This window comes from Aquarana catesbeiana, linkage group LG06 (genome assembly GCF_042186555.1).
Source record: "Aquarana catesbeiana isolate 2022-GZ linkage group LG06, ASM4218655v1, whole genome shotgun sequence".
In the NCBI taxonomy this organism is placed as follows: Eukaryota; Metazoa; Chordata; class Amphibia; order Anura; family Ranidae; genus Aquarana; species Aquarana catesbeiana.
Window position 1 is genome coordinate 52,889,321 of NC_133329.1, and position 12,821 is coordinate 52,902,141.

The window sequence follows — 12,821 nt, forward strand, 5'->3', positions numbered from 1 at the left end:
AACTCCCCGGTTAAGAGATCTCTGGTCTTTCAGTTCATTAAGGCCCATAGTCCTCATATCTGTATCCTCCAGGAGACACACCTAGTGGGTAGTAAAACATTGGCCCTCAAAAAGCCATGGATAGGGTATCACTATCACTCCACACACTCAAATTTTGCAAGGGGCGTCGGCATCTTGATTCACAAGTCCCTTCCCTTTAGGCTGCTGGATTTAGTGTTGGACTCGGAGGGCAGATATGTATTAATACACGCACAGATCCATACTGTGAAATGGGTTATAGCGGGACTGTACTTGCCCCCTCCAGCCTCGATGGCTCTCCTAAATCGGATCACCTCTAAGACTGCAGAGCTAGCTAATGACAGCATGATACTTTTGGGAGACTTTAACATGGTTCCAGATCTGGACATGGATAGGATGTCGACAGGTGGGCATTCCCATTCAGGACTGGCAGAGTGGGCTGACCTCTACGGCCTGACGGATGTCTGGCGGTGGAGGAATCCCCACTCCAGAGCATACACCTGTCACTCCGCATCACACAGATCCTTCTCTAGGATTGATTTGGCTTATTTGGGGGGTCAGGCTTTGTCACGGCTGAAGGATATTAAGATACACCCCAGGGGCATATCTGACCATGCACCGCTTCTCCTAACCATGAACCTCACGTCTAAATATAAATAGATAGGTCCGCGCTTAGGACAGTGTGAGAGCTGCTGCCTATCTCTAATTGGTACCCCAGAGTGGTCCAATTGTTGAATAAATAAAAGATATGAGAATAAAAACGGCGCTGCCCTCTAATTAAATAAGTGCTAAAGACTAATGTGGTAAGTGAATCACAATAATTATGTTAGGTGTCAGTATTGCAATCTATACAGATTATTCAGAGATGGCCTAAAAAACAATAGCACCAGTAAGTAAGACACTAATAAGTAAATCAAATCCCCCAGAGGGGTGAATAAGTGTGTCAAATTAGAAAATAGAATGTTAAAGATGAACTCTGTGATTAAATACAAAAATAAAAATGATGTGTTTCCTCAAACTCAAAAGTTTTGGGACAAAATGGCGCCAGGTGTAATATAGATTGTGTGGTGAAAAAATTTTTTTTGTGTGTACAGATAGTGCTGCTGTGGTATCCGTGCTACCATTTGCATGTGTATGTGCAAATTATTATGGGACGTGACTTATTGCCCCAATATTCAAAAGTATTGGGACACTTGGGCGCTTATGGAACGTGAATTATCTTAATGTGACACCCTGTTAACAGACACCTTATATGTTAAATACAAATATATAAAAGCATACATCAGCCTTAGATTCCGATTACATAAGTACATACAAGCAATCATTAGCTTTTAAAAAGATTGGGTATATAGTCCATACAAAGGGTTATGTATTTATAACCAGGTAGAAAAGACAGAGTTTGAATATAAATGCTGGTTATTTCATCCTTGGGGACACACCCCAGTGACTTCTGTGCCTTTCAATCGAGATGGTGACTATGAGGTGCTCACCCCCCAATGATACCCCACTCACTAGAGATGATCACCCCTGCAGGGGTACCAAGCGACAGAGTGGGTGTCTCAGGCCAGACAGTGTTTACTCCTAGTATGCTTCCATTCCTTTACTGTGTTTGATCCTCCAGGGAAAAAGAAGTGTGCTCTAATATGACCATGCTGTTCCAACGGTTTTCCACTTATTTTGTTAAAATCTCCAGTATAAACGGAGAAGAAGAAACACAAGGGGGCCTCCTTCGTGAAGTACGTTTGGTAAAATTTATTGCACATAAGCTTTAAAAAAGAGTCCCAGTAAGGAATGTCCACAAAATACAAGCCAGAACCAAAGAAAAGTAGAAACAAGCACCGCTGTGTGCAGGGATGGGACCAGCAGCGAGCTGCGAGCGTGCGTCCCACCGTGCGTTCCAGCCAGCGCTTCCAGGTATGACGTGTGAGCGTGACTCCGCCTTACGCGTTTCGTCATAGGACGTTTTCAAAGACGGTCCGTCTTTGAAAACGTCCTATGACGAAACGCGTAAGGCGGAGTCACGCTCACACGTCATACCTGGAAGCGCTGGCTGGAACGCACGGTGGGACGCACGCTCGCAGCTCGCTGCTGGTCCCATCCCTGCACACAGCGGTGCTTGTTTCTACTTTTCTTTGGTTCTGGCTTGTATTTTGTGGACATTCCTTACTGGGACTCTTTTTTAAAGCTTATGTGCAATAAATTTTACCAAACGTACTTCACGAAGGAGGCCCCCTTGTGTTTCTTTTTCTCCGTTTATACTGGAGATTTTAACAGAATAAGTGGAAAACCGTTGGAACAGCACGGTCATATTAGAGCACACTTCTTTTTCCCTGGAGGATCAAACACAGTAAAGGAATGGAAGCATACTAGGAGTAAACACTGTCTGGCCTGAGACACCCACTCTGTCGCTTGGTACCCCTGCAGGGGTGATCATCTCTAGTGAGTGGGGTATCATTGGGGGGTGAGCACCTCATAGTCACCATCTCGATTGAAAGGCACAGAAGTCACTGGGGTGTGTCCCCAAGGATGAAATAACCAGCATTTATATTCAAACTCTGTCTTTTCTACCTGGTTATAAATACATAACCCTTTGTATGGACTATATACCCAATCTTTTTAAAAGCTAATGATTGCTTGTATGTACTTATGTAATCGGAATCTAAGGCTGATGTATGCTTTTATATATTTGTATTTAACATATAAGGTGTCTGTTAACAGGGTGTCACATTAAGATAATTCACGTTCCATAAGCACCCAAGTGTCCCAATACTTTTGAATATTGGGGCAATAAGTCACGTCCCATAATAATTTGCACATACACATGCAAATGGTAGCACGGATACCACAGCAGCACTATCTGTACACACAAAAAAATTTTTTTCACCACACAATCTATATTACACCTGGCGCCATTTTGTCCCAAAACTTTTGAGTTTGAGGAAACACATCATTTTTATTTTTGTATTTAATCACAGAGTTCATCTTTAACATTCTATTTTCTAATTTGACACACTTATTCACCCCTCTGGGGGATTTGATTCACTTATTAGTGTCTTACTTACTGGTGCTATTGTTTTTTAGGCCATCTCTGAATAATCTGTATAGATTGCAATACTGACACCTAACATAATTATTGTGATTCACTTACCACATTAGTCTTTAGCACTTATTTAATTAGAGGGCAGCGCCGTTTTTATTCTCATATCTTTTATTTATATGAACCTCACGTCGACCCCAGAGAATAGTCTTTGGCGCCTGTCTAGGTTTTGGGTGTCGGATGAGGCAGTGGACGGTCACTTTAGAGGGGCACTCCAGGAATACTGGGAAGTTAATCCGGGCACGGCAGATACAGTGACGGTGTGGGATGCCTTTAAGGCATATACCAGGGGAAGGTATCAGGCAATTATAGCTAAGGTTCGTAGGGAAAGGAGAGCTGATTTGATTAGTGCTGAAAAGAAAGCGGACTTGCAGGAGACACTATTCATAAGAACCAAAGACCCTAGAGACTATGTCACACTCCAGTCCCTGACCGGAGAGGTTGTTCATATCCGCACCTCCCTCACACAGAAACGACTACTTGCTCAATCACACCGCATTTTTGAACAGGGGGAAAGATCCGGGAAGCTATTGGCCTGGTTGTCACGGGAACAGGTGGGGGGGATGAGTGTGTCCTCTATACAGGGACCCGGTGGGACCCTGTTATCCGCCCCTGACGAGATAAATGACTGTTTCGTCTCCTTCTACAGGAACCTTTACAGCTCTAGGGCAGCCTACACCACTGATGAACTGACCTCATACCTAGACCCAATTGATACCCCGGTCCTGACAGGAAAATACCCTGAACAGCTCGATGCTCCCATAACCTCTGATGAAATAACTAAAGCTCTAAAAACCATGCAATCTGGTAAGTCCCCAGGACCGGATGGCATACCGGTCGAGTTCTACAAACAGTACGCTGCAGAGCTGACGGGAGCCTTGCATGCAATGCTCTCGGAGGCCCAGAAGCTCAGAGAACTCCCGGAATCCCTGAGCGAGGCAGTGATAGTTGTAATCCCCAAACCAGGTAAAGATCCAACCCTATGTGCCTCATACCGCCCCATCTCCTTGTTGATGCGAAACTCCTAGCTAAAGTGCTGGCTAACAGGCTCAACACGGTTATAACTGCCCTAATCCATCCGGACGAAACCGGGTTCATGCCGGGGAGGGGAACAGACATCAACATTAGAAGGCTTTTTACACACATGGACAGGGCTCAGCCGGGGTCGGCAGGAGTGGTGGCGTCACTCGACGCTGAAAAAGCCTTTGACTCAGTGAAATGGGGGTATCTGTGGGAGGTCCTTTCAAAATTCGGGTTTGGGCCTCAATTTATGACCTGGTTAAAAATGCTCTATGCAAACCCCAAAGCAAGAATCCGTACGAATGGCACGCTTCCTGAAAGTTTTCCCCTGGGTAGAGGCACTCGGCAGGTTTGCCCACTATCGCCCGGACTGTTTGCTCTGGCGGTGGAACCTCTGGCCATTGTTTTGAGGGCTGATCCAGGAGTGAGTGGCATAGAGGTAGGTGCAATAGAGGAAAAGGTGTCCCTATATGCTGACGATGCCCTACTCTATCTAGCCGATGCCTCTCAGTCGCTACGGAGGTCACTGGACCTATTTGAGGAGTTCGGCCGATTCTCTGGTGTTAGGATAAATTGGAGCAAGTCAGTCCTGTTTCCGCTGCATCCCACGATTTCGCAGGGGGACACGGGATCCTCTCTTCAGTGGGTGGAGGAATTTACCTATCTGGGAATTAAAATCAGCAACACCACACATGAATTCATAGACAAGAATGTACAGCCTCTCACCTTACCGTCAAATGTACAGCTTGGCGCACCCTCCCGCTTACTCCTGTGAGTAGAGTCAATTAAAAATGGTGTTCCTCCCTAAGTTTTTATATTTTTTTCGCAACACCCCATCCCACATACCTAAATCTTTCTTTAGACGCTTGGAGGGCGTGATTGCCTCATTCATCTGGGCTGGGAGGCCGCCTAGGGTGTCGAAACGTATATTATATCTTCCCCTATCAAGTGGAGGCCTAGCTCTCCCTAATTTCTTAATCTACTACTGGGCGGCCGTATCGGTCACGGTGCGCGGGTGGTTCTCCCAGCCCAGGCAGAATCCGGCGGTGAGACTGGAGGTGGCAATTCTGGGGTCATACGCAGCGCTGAGCAATTTAGTATACCGGGGATTGAAAGTTCCTTATTTATTGACGAGGTCCATGAAGACAACTATTAGAGCATGGAAGGAGGCCAGGGCTATTTATGCTAAACCCAACTGCATCTCCCCACACACTCCACTGTGGGGAAATCCTACACTACCTCATCTCTGTGAAATACCAGATCCAGCGCACTGGGCTAAAAGGGGGATCACTACCCTCAAACATGTCATGGTAAACGGGGAAATTATGTCTTTTAGTGAAATGAAGAGACAATACTCCATACCCGGCTCCTTTGAGTTTCAATACTGGCAACTGAGACGTGCATTGAGGGCTCAGTTCTCAGACACGTTAACTCTGGAGCCGGACTCAGTTGAGCGACTACTGACTTCGAGTGAGATAGGGAGGCCCCTTTCCACACTATATCTTTACCTCACGGTAGCCCATGACGTTAAACCCACCCGTACAATGGATAAATGGAAGGAGGACATACCAGCTCTAGGGGATGATGAATGGGAGGATTGTTTGTCCACCTTCATCCCCTCTATGATAGCTGCCAAAGACAGATTCATACAACTTAAATTTATACACAGGGCATACTTCAAACCACACAGAATGGCAAGAATATATCCCAACCTAGATCCACACTGCCCCAGATGCAAGACTGAGGAGGGGTCCTTCTGGAATATGGTCTGGGCCTGCCCCATGCTCCGAACATACTGGGAGGGAGTGGCGGAGAAACTTAGCGAAATTGGGGGATCTAGGGTGCCGCCGGAGCCCATGGTGCTTTTATTAAGCTACCTGGACGAGGTTGAGGGGGACAGATATACAAAACTCTGCATAACGTTCTCCCTCTTTTATGCTAGGAGAGAGATATTGTTGCATTGGAAATCAGCAGAACCCCCCCACCCTCACATCATGGAAAAAGGCTATAGACTCAGTACTTCCCCTCTATAAACTCACATACGAGAGCAGACAATGCCCGGCTAAATTTGATAAGGTGTGGTCGGCGTGGGTGGACGCACAGGGCTAGGGGACGGAGAGGAGGGAGACCAAGTGAGGGATTCTCCCCCTGTCTGGTTGGGGGTGTTTTTGCCCCCGCCCCTCTCCCCCGTGCTGGACAACACTGGACTATTCCACTGAAGAGATCACCGTTGAGGAATACACTTTTGGTGTGTGAGAGGTTCTCACTCACTTAAGGAGGGAAAGTTTGTTTGCCATATAAAGCGATAGGTAGAACTGCAAATAACATCATCAGGTTTTTACTAGTAAAAGAATGTTAAGAAACGGATGTATTGAACTTCAGGGTGCCAATCTCTGATATGAACATACTAAATGACTATGTAGAAAAGTAATACTTGATTGTCGAATGCTGATCATATTGTAATATTTGTTTAATAAAAATTTTCTGTTAAAAATACTGACACATAATCACACACATAGGTTGGACTTGATGGACTTGTGTCTTTTTTCAGCCTCACCTACTATGTAACTATGTAACATGTTATGCTGGCCATACACAGGTCGAATTTCGAAAGAACTTTCTTTAGAAAATCTTATCTAAGAATTTTCATTCGTATTTCGCACCATTAGTGGGCTGCAGCAACAGCCGATTCTCGTGTGGCCATCGAATTTTAATAAGTAATATAAAAAAGTGCGCTTACAATCTATACAAACATGTGATGTTACAAATTGATGAATTTGCATAACACAAAATATATTGAAATATAGCAAACAAATACATAAATAAAAAATGCAGCAAACAATTGCATAAACAAAAACGTATGCGAGGTGAAAATTTCTCTAGTCATATATGATACGACCTGTGAAATATATGCAAACGTGAGAAATCAACCAATATAGTTCAAAAATTGTGTATGTTATTGGAAAGAGTGAATCTAAAAATTATGTGAAAATTATAACTCCAGTCCATAAAGTGAAACAATATGAAAAAAGTTCATCAGTGTGAGGAACCATCATCCACATGAATAGACAAAAGGAGAGAGGGATACAAAAAATGATATGACTCCACTTGCGGTGACTCCAAAGAGTAAAAGTTAAAGATGGACCCTTACCCTCGGTGATGGACCCCCTATTAGCGAGGTCAAACGAGCGTACAGTCTTCGCCCTCTGCAGGGACTATGTAGAGAAGATATCTGCAGCAGCTGACAGATCCAGCATGTCCGGTCTGGGCTGGTCCAAGTCTTGAACCTGGAGGGGGGAGAAGGGCTCACTGTAATCAGCTCCTCTCATCCCCACCTCGCTAACAGGGGGTCCATCACTGAGGGTAAGTCACCGCAAGTGGAGTCATATCATTTTTTGTATCCCTCTCTCCTTTTGTCTATTCATGTGGATGATGGTTCCTCACACTGATGAACTTTTTTCATATTGTTTCACTTTATGGACTGGAGTTATAATTTTCACATAATTTTTAGATTCACTCTTTCCAATAACATACACAATTTTTGAACTATATTGGTTGATTTCTCACGTTTGCATATATTTCACAGGTCGTATCATATATGACTAGAGAAATTTTCACCTCACATACGTTTTTGTTTATGCAATTGTTTGCTGCATTTTTTATTTATGTATTTGTTTGCTATATTTCAATATATTTTGTGTTATGCAAATTCATCAATTTGTAACATCACATGTTTGTATAGATTGTAAGCGCACTTTTTTATATCACTTTTTGAGTTTGTACACTGATATTGGTGTGTTATCAGTGCAGCTATCAGTCTGTTTCTTAAATTAGGCTCCGTAGTGCGGTTCTTCCAATTTATTTAAATCGAATTTTAATAATCGGACATGTTGGAAATTTTTTGAAAATACGAACGATTTTCTAATCAATGATGGGAGAATTGTGCGAGAAATGTAATCGAAAAAGAAATGCGCATGTGCAAGAAAAGAAAATTACCGGAAAGAAAAGAAGATTCCCAGACACGAAAATTCTTTTCTGTAGGAACATGAGGTGAAATTGAAGGTTTAGTTAGTCAAATTTTGAAATCAATGGTGGCACCATCGGATCACAAAACGCACAAATGTTCTGATTTTCAAAAGAAAGTTCTTTCGAAATTTGACCCATATATGGTCAGGCTTAGTGTAGTCAATTTAACAATTAAAAAAAAAAGTAATACTTGTAATTATCAATACAATGTGTTCCTTGTGCTGCTGGTTCCTTCTTTAGTTGATATCCTCCTCTTCTGATCCCCTACCTTAACCACTTCAGCCCCAGAAGGATTTACCCCCCTTCCTGACCAGAGCACTTTTTGCGATTCGGCACTGCGTCGCTTTAACTGACAATTGCGCGGTCGTGCGACGTGGCTCCCAAACAAAATTGATGTGCTTTTTTTCCCACAAATAGAGCTTTCTTTTGGTAGTATTTGATCACCTCTGCGTTTTTTGGTTTTTTTGCGCTATAAACAAAAAAAAAAAAGCATCAATTTTGAAAAAAAAACGCATTATTTTTTATTTTTTGGAATAATAAATATCCCCAAAAAATAATTAAAAAAATTATTTTTCCTCAGTTTAGGCCGATACGTATTCTTCTACATATTTTTGGTTAAAAAAATCGCAATAAGTGTTTATTGATTGGTTTGCGCAAAAGTTATAGCGTTTTCAAAATAGGGGATAGTTTAATGGCATTTTTATTAATAATTTTTTTTTTTTACTAGTAATGGCAGCGATCAGCGATTTTTATTGTGACTGCGACATCATGGCGCACACATCTGACATTTTTGACACATTTTTGGAACCATTGTCATTTATACAGCAATCAGTGCGATTAAAAATGCATTGATTCCTGTGTAAATGACACTGGCAGTGAAGGGGTTAACCACTAGGGGGCTAGGGAGGGGTTAAGTCAGTACTAGGGAGTGATTCTAACTGTAGGGGGGATGGGCTAGCTGTGACACGTCACTGATCTCTGCTCCCGATCACAGGGAGCAGAGATCAGTGACACTTGTCACTAGGCAGAACGGGGAGATGCTTGTTTACATTAGCATTTCCCCATTCGTCCTCTCCGTGAGGCGATCGCGGGTATCCCAGCGGCGATCGAGTCCGCGGGACCCGCGACCCGACTCACGGAGCTCCCGGCCGGAGTGCGCGCGCAATGGCACGGCGGGAAATTAAATGGGACTTACAGGTACGCCCATTTGCCCAGCCGTGCCATTCTGCCGACGTACATTGGCGTGCGCCGGTCGGGAAGTGGTTAATTTGTTATTTCAGATTACTTTTGAACTCTGAGTCATCCCTGCTAGTCCAAACCACAAAGAGAAATTGAATGAGCTTATTGGTTGATATCGACTGGAGTCGCGTGCACCTGAAAGTAACAAACGGATGAATTTCGGATTCATTCATTATGTAATGATTCAAAGATTCTGATGGATCCACCTCCATCCTCCATCCAACCCAAACATAATAATTAGAATTCATCATCTTATTTCACTTTTATACCTCACTGTATTTATTGCAATATGTTCCCATTTCATATGTAGTGCATTTTTTTTTTTTTTTAAATTTATAATAATGAAAAATATTAATGCAAAATGAAACGGATCTGAATCAATTTGGATCATTTGTTATGTCATTACGTTCTTTTGGATGCTTCAAACATTAACTAAAAGGCCCAAACTATCGCATCAGGTCATCCAAATTACAGGAATGAATACAAATGAATTTATTTGTTTTTGTTATAATTTATTTCAGGTTTGTTGAAATTTGTTACTATTGTGATTCGGGATACATCGGAATCTCCGAATAACGAAAATTTTGTCTGAATTTCGATTTGTCATGAAATAAATTGCACTTGTCTAGCCAGCACCCTGATATAAAACCATGCTGGAAATACATCAGCCTTCCTCATGGTGAGCACTCTCAGCTGCTCTGACACTTTCCCAGCATGCCAGGGAAGACAGATCCGTTATATATGGCAAAGGGTAACATGGCATAGAAACGTGGTATTCTTAAAAAGCATTTGACTTTTTGGACTGGACCAGCTGATACATTTTTACTTTTCTAGCTAGGCAGCAGCTGCATGGAGTGTGTAACTCTTCGCCTTCCAGACACACCGGATCCTCAGGAATACATACAGCTGTAAGAATAGTGAACTAACGAGTCTGAGTTTTTTGTTTGGATGCAGAGCTCATCTGTAACGACAAAAGACAGAAAGCAGCACCAGCCAGCCATTTTTCGGTATGTTGTTACTGAAAAAGAAGTAGATGCATGGAACTGACCTCCAGAAAAGGAAATCGTGGGGTGATTCTCCCTAGCGCCCCCTATTTCTGTTTGAATTTTGGGTGGGTGTGGATACCTTCTCCTGCACAGCCTTATTATCTATGCATGGGAAGACTACAACAGTGATTCTCAACCCTCTCCATAAGTACCCCCAACAGGCCATGTTTTGGGAATTGGATAAAATAGCTGTCCAAAATACCAAGCCATTGACTCTGATTTTAAAGCACCTGTGCAAGATGAAGGAAAACCTGCAAACATGGCCTGTTGGGGGTACTTAAAGGGGTTGTAAAGCTTTGTGGTTTTTCACCTCAATGCATTGAGGTGAAAAACCTCTTGCAGTGCAGCAGCCCCCCCCAGTGGCCCTCGTTTTACTTACCTGAATCCTCTTTTTCTCGTGCCGGGGACGAGCACACCAGACTTAGCCATGTCTTGATTGGCTAGATTGATAGCAGCGCAGCCATTGGCTCCCGCTGCTGTCAATCAAATGCAATGATGCGGGCGCCGAGTCCGGCATTCGTGTCTGTGGACGCAAATGCTGAACTCAGGAGCGCGCTGGCAAGGTACCCCCCCCGGGGAATCGCTTCCCCGAGGGGGTTATCTGATGTGGGGAGGAGGTGCGAGAACCGCCAGGGGACCCCAGAAGAGGATGTTCGGGGCCACTCTGTGCAAAACGAGCTGCACAGTGGAGGTAAGTATGATATGTTTGTTATTCTAAATAAAAAAAAAAATAAAAAAACGAACCCTTAGAATCACTTTAAGGACAGGGTTGAGAACCACTGGACTACAAGTCCCATTCTCCACCAATGCAGAGGGCCTCAGATCATGCTTGGTACAACTACAATGATTCCTTGTAGTCCATTCTCTATTTCCATCAGCCCCACACCACAAACTTCTACTGACCTGAGGCTTGGATGTAAACATGGCATGCACTAATCATTGTTGCAATGCTCTACAGCAGGGATCTTCAAACTACGGCACCAGCTGTTACAGAACTACACATCCCATGAGGCATTGTAAAACTCTGACATTCACAGACATGACTAGGCATGATGGGAATTGTAGCTCTTGAACAACTGGAAGGTCATAGTTTGAAGACCCATGCTCTACAGGCTTCAAAGCAAAAAAAGCAATAAATGCAAATTTGATTATATTTTATTGAGGTAGGTGCATTAATTACATTTTTGCAAAAGGTGGACTATGCCTTTAAACATGCTTGGGCTCAACAAAGGTCTATAGTCACTAAACTGTTAAAAAAAAAAAAACGCAGACTCCATGCACCGTCTTTGGTCTCCTGTGTTTCCAGTCTAAACATGAGTCAATTGAGGACATCCTCTGACACCACCTTTCCTGTACTCCGCCGTTGCATTGCTGCAGCCTTCGTCACATTATATGCAGATCATACCAAGTGCAGACGGCGGGGGGAGAACAATGCAGAGATCCTGAGTCTGCATTCATTACACACAATGTATCCAGTCTAGTCTCTTTTCAGATGGATACAATTCTTTGTTGTTACATTGTATCGCTCACTCTTTATTTTTAGCAGTGTGTGTTTGCTGTATCCTATCCTCCATGGAGAAGTGAATGAGTCCATCTCTGGGTTCCTGGATCTCACACTGTGCTGTATGTATGTATGTATGTATGCTGTGCATTCATGTGTAGGCAGGCAAGGGATGAAGTATGAGGGGTCGGTGGTGCTGACCAATAATTAAGAATAATAATTGTATATTAATGGATTCAGGTCAGCGATCTGCGATAATTGATAACGGTGTTTGGAGAAGGCAGTGCCAGGTCTCTCATTAACTCTGTGCCAGCCTGCTCCAAAGTTCACCAAACTTCCATAGGTGGAGGAAAGGCCACCAGCATCAAGACTTAATACGTTTTTATTGTACCGTAGGCTGAGACGGCGAGTGAACTCTGAATACCATCTTCGTGGGGTGAGTTTACAGTCATTTGTGCAGTTCTAGGATCTGATTTGTATAAGTGAGCCAAGAACCTGTACTTCTAGATGGAGTGGGAGAAGTTTTTAGAAGCTTTTCTTTTGAAGTGTTGTCACTGGGACAGGAAGTGAGAGGAAATCTCTCTAATGGAGCCCTAGACAGCAGTAAAAACAGGATAGAGGTTCTAATCTGCTCTGAGTTCCGGAGTCTGTACACCTGCTGTGCCTATTATGAGGGGTCCTACCATCCCTGTGCTGAGTTACCAGATCTGTACACCTGCTGTGCCCATTATAAGGGGTTCCACCATCCATGTGCTGAGTTTCTGGTTCTCCAGACCTGCTGTGCCTGCTATGAGGGTTTCACACCATCCATATACTGAGTTTACAGGTCTCCAGACCTGCTATGGCCATAATGAGGGGTTCCCACCATCCCTGT

At 43.5% G+C, this 12,821-nt stretch overlaps 1 protein-coding gene across 10 annotated transcripts in view; it reads left to right on the forward strand.

Annotated features, from left to right (window-relative positions):
* Nucleotides 1–12,821, forward strand: part of LOC141148410 (uncharacterized) — a 65,892-nt gene that overhangs the window by 13,715 nt on the left and 39,356 nt on the right. The window contains exons 1-2 of one of the 10 annotated variants that reach the window (XM_073635888.1): nt 11,591–11,609; nt 12,344–12,383. The exons of 1 other annotated variant lie outside the window; for it this stretch is intronic. The gene's annotated coding sequence lies outside the window, so the exon portion shown is untranslated. 8 more of the 10 variants (XM_073635887.1, XM_073635886.1, XM_073635890.1 and 5 more) reach the window with 8 other exon arrangements.